Source organism: Nicotiana sylvestris, chromosome 1 (genome assembly GCF_000393655.2).
Source record: "Nicotiana sylvestris chromosome 1, ASM39365v2, whole genome shotgun sequence".
In the NCBI taxonomy this organism is placed as follows: Eukaryota; Viridiplantae; Streptophyta; class Magnoliopsida; order Solanales; family Solanaceae; genus Nicotiana; species Nicotiana sylvestris.
In genome coordinates this window covers 29954447-29959192 of record NC_091057.1, presented here as the reverse complement: position 1 = coordinate 29959192, position 4746 = coordinate 29954447, and the positions used below count along the sequence as shown (strand labels likewise).

The 4746-nt window shown below is 39.5% G+C and overlaps 1 non-coding gene across 1 annotated transcript; it reads right to left on the bottom strand.

The window, feature by feature from the left end:
• Positions 1-236: 236 nt before the first annotated feature.
• LOC138882057 (small nucleolar RNA R71) lies at positions 237-343 on the bottom strand. Its single transcript, XR_011403523.1, has one exon. It is a non-coding gene; the product is annotated as a small nucleolar RNA R71 (small nucleolar RNA).
• Positions 344-4746: the final 4403 nt, after the last annotated feature.

Below are 4746 nucleotides of genomic sequence, written 5' to 3'. Positions count from 1 at the left end.
TCACTAGAGACGCAAGTGAAGATCCACACAGTCATTTAATTGACTTTCTGGAACTTGTTGAAACAGCTAAGTATAATGGATTACCTCCTGAAGCTATCAAGTTAAGGCTATTTCTTTTTTCTTTAAAAGGAGATGCCAAGACTTGGTTGTGAAGTTTGTCACAAGGTTTCAATACCACATGGGACCAAATGACTCAAAAAAATTTAAATAAATATTTTTCCCCTGCTTAAACCACAAAGTTAAGACAAGACATCTCTAATTTCTTGTAGACTGACACTGAGTCAGTTTATCAAGCTTGGGAAAGATTAAAAGCAATGTTAAGAAAATGTCCACACCATGACATTCCTGAACATATGCAATTGTATATTTTTTATCACGGGTTAAAACCCTCTACTAGAAATGTGATTGATGCAGCTGCAGGAGGTTCTATAATAGGAAAGACCACGGAGGAAGCATTGCAATTGTTGAACGATATTTCTGAGAATTCCATCCAATGGCCATCTAAACATGTAATCAGCAAGAAGGCTGCTATGGTAAATCAGGTTGATGCTTTAAATACACTAACGCAATAAATTATTTCTTTGGCACAAAAGTTTGAATCTTTTCAGGTGAATACACAACAACCAAGACAATCTGAGACTTGTGACATGTGTGGAGGAAACCATCTGAACCATGAATGTCAAGAAAACAATCATAATGATGAACAGGTCCATTCGGTCGGTTATTGTAACGGCCGACCGGTCGTTTTGAGCTTTTGTACTTTGCTCGCCAGTTCTCGGGAATGACTTGCCCCGTGTGGTGTATTATGACTTAGGTAAATCATTAGTGTTGGGTTTCAGGTTAATCAGAATGAATTTGGAAGAACAATCTTAGTTGAAAGCTTAAAATTTGAAAGGTTTGACCGAGATTTGACTTGTGTGTATTTGATCTAAAATTGGAATTTTTATGGTTTGGTTAGCTCTGTTAGGTGATTTGTGACTTAGGAGCACGATCGAAATGGGTTTTGGAGTTGAAGAGAAGATTTAGGCTTAAATTGGCGAAGTTGATATTTTGGCGATTTCTGGTTAATAGGCGAGATTTTGATATATGGGTTGTAAAGGAATTTTGAGAGTTGCAGTAGCTTCATTGTGTCATTTGGGATGTGTGTGCAAAATTTTAGGTCATTCGGGTGAGATTTGATAAACTTTTGATCGAAAGCATAAATTAAGAGTTCTTGGAGTTCTTAGTCTTAAATCCTATGTTAAATTGGTTATTGATGTTGTTGTGAGCATTCTGAAATTTTGAACAAGTTTGAATGATGTCATGGGATGTGGTGGTACAATTGGTTTGAAGTTCCGGGAGTTCCGGGTAGGTTCTGGGTAGGTTCCGAGATGTTTTAGGACGAAAATCATAGCTGTAGCAAGTCCAGAAGGGTTGCAGGCCTCGGAAACCACCCGCGGTCCATACAAAAAGAAGTGCAGTCGCGATATGTGTTGTGTGGACCGCAAAAAATGAAGTGCATCCGCGGTAGGTATTGTGTGGACCGCACAAAATGCAGTGCGGCTGCGGTGGGAAACATTTCATTGGTCCTACTTTGGAAGCTCATATCTTTTGATCTACAAGGAATTTGGAGATGATTCAAAACAAAAGTTGTAGCCCATGATGTCTAGTTTCCAGAAAGGTAAAGATATCGTAATTTGGACATCTATAGCGAACGTTATGGCCAAAATACTAAAGCCTATCATGGTAGAGGAAAGCAAAGTGGCCGCAGTAGTTTTTATGCGGACCACACTGGTTTTATGTGGACCGCGGTCGATTTTGTGCAGTCCACAGAGGTGGAAATCTGTGGGGTACTCTATAAATACAAGATTTTGGGTTTTATTTGATATTTTGACCTAAAGAGCTCGGATTTTGGCGATGTTTCGAAGATTTTTCAAGAAATTCATCGGGGTAAGTGATTCTAACTCAAATTTGGCTAGAGTACATGAATCTATCATTGAATTCATCATTTAATTCATGATTTGGGATGGAATTTGGGAAGAAATTGTAAAAATCTTTCAAAAATGTAAAATGATGATTTGAAGGACCAAATGGTATCGGAATTGGATAATTTTTATATGGTTAGACTCGTGAGAGTATAAGGATTTTAGTTTTGTGAATTTTTGTCAAATTTTGAGATGTGGGCCCGGGGGTCGGGTTTGACCAATTTCAGGAATTTTGTGGTAATGTGATTATTTTCGAGTGGGCTTTGTTCCCTTAGCACATTTTGATGGTTTTGTACTGATTTCGACTAGCTTTGGAGCATCCGGAGGTCGATTCGAGGGGAAAAGGCATCGTGGGCTAGAGTTCGGACCAGATAGAGGTGAGTAATGATTGTAAATGATGTTCTGAGGATTTGAAATCCCGGATTGCACATCGTAGTGCTATACTGAGGTGAGGCACATGCTTGACGACGAGCGTGGGGTCGTGTCTATTGGGGACTGTGACTTGGTCCATCCCGAATGATGATTTTATCGCGTATTTGACTGAAAACTAATTGTTGTCATCATTATTTGGGCTGAATGCCATATTTGGGCCTAGTGCCAGCTATTTGAACCCTTCGGGGATTGTTGTTGATATTTTCTCACTGTTTTGATTTTATAGTTGAACTCAGTCATGTTATTTTCCACTGTTTTCAAAACTCAGCCTAGTTTAATTTGCTTTAATACTTGAAAGTATATTTCAAACAACATTTTTGGGCTGAGCATCATGTTTTACTGTTGCTCGAGTGGCTTATGTGATTTTTGACTGAGTAAGGTCGAGGGCCTGTATTGTGAGGATACTTTTGGATCGGGCTGCACGCCGCAGCAATGAGATACTGATTTGATTATGAGGCCGAGGGCCTGAGATATGTACGCCACGAGGTGTTTTGTTGATTGATATGATGTCGAGGGCCTAGATTTGATGCCACGAGATGGCTTGATATTGTGCTTGGTCCGTGAGGGGCACCTCCCGGAGTCTGCACACCCCTAGTGAGCGCGGGTACCCATTGTGATGTGAGATATAGCCCGAGGGGCTGGTACTATTCTGAGATTGTGCCCGAGGGGCGAACCTTTATGTGTTTATCTTCTTAATTGCCTATCATTACCTATTGATTGTATATTTATGCCCGAGGAGCAGATTTCTATGCTTATCTGTACTAATTGTTTGCATTCGTTTGCATAACTATTGAAAAAGTCATTTTTAAACAAGTTTAAACTGAGCTAAGATATTTTAAGAGATTTTTACAGCTTCACTACTTTCTTACTGGTTTTAGACTGCTTCTATACAACATCTTGATATGTTTTATGTGATTTCTTTCCTTCAGTATTTATTTATTATTATTACTCACTAAGTCAGAGTACTCATATTACTCCCTGCACCTTGTGTGCAGATTCAGGTATGTTTTGGTTGATCGGAGGCAGAGTCATCAATGTTTAGCAAGGTAGCTGCCGGAGTTTGCAGCATTGCTTTTCTCTCTCTTCTTTTCATTAGACTGTATTTGTACACTCCAGGCTTTCAGTTGTATTTATACCCTAGTAGATGCTCGTGACTTGTGACACCCCGGTTAGGGCTGTGTTGGGTTGTCCTTCCGCACCTTATTGACATTATCCGCTACTTAGTATTGCTATATCATGTTTTAAACTGCTTTTATGATATTTAACTTTTTAAAAAGTGAATTGGGTATAATTGGCTAGCCTTGTATTCAAGAGAGGCTCCATCATGATCGGGTTTGGGTTTAGGGTCGTGACAAGTTATAAACCATACCCTTTTAGCAGTCCAATGGCACAAAAGCATCCAGGATTTCAATGGAGCAATCCAAATGGTGCAAAGAACTCTCAAAGCTTCCAAAAACAACAAGTACAAGGTCCGTCGGGATACCAGAATCAGAACCGTGGGCTACCAAACTATAGACCTTATCAACAAGCAGGGCCATATCAGCAAAGGCCTCAACAACCAAACTATAGATACGATCTTTGTGTGTTGATGTTGGACCAGTCTGGAGGACCTGAGGCCGGATTGTTTCCTATAGCTTGAGCACCGAGGTGCTGATTGTGTGAGAAAGTGATTTTGAATTTATATATTCGGTATTTTTCCCTATTAGTGAAAGTGACGGCTGGATGGCTATGTAATGAGAATATTAGTGTTGTGATATGTATTCGTATTATTTGGAAGTGACGAGAAAGGTATGCTGGAGGATAGAAGAACTATTAGGTTCTTGATTTTCGTCTAGATTCGAGTTATAGCCCAAGTTATGGGCGTGTGAAGAATCTTTTCATGTCTCCTAGTTGGGAGTGGAGTATATTTTATGTTGCGGTATGAGTTCAGACTCAGGAAGACTAAATGACTGCGTAATGGTTATGACGGTGGAAGGTAGACATAAATGTTAGTTTAAGGCGAAGCAGGTGGGTTATCTCCTGCGAAGTGTTCTGGAGTTGTGTGATATTTATGTTGTCTGTTAAAAGATCCAGTTTAGAAGTGAAATACATGTGTGAATTTAATTTGGGTCGTTTAAGAGAGTAGGTTTAATTATTACGAGAGTAAATGCGAGATTTATAGAAGAAATGAAATACCAAATGGTCCGTCTCCCACGAGCTTATGAAGGATTGAGTTAATCTCACTATGGTGTTATGGCAGCAATAAAATGTATGCGTTATGAGTTATGGTGCGTGTTTTGATCTATGGCTTTGAGCTAAGTGGGGGAGTCCGCTATTGAATAGTTGATTGCACAGTTATGTGCTCTAATGG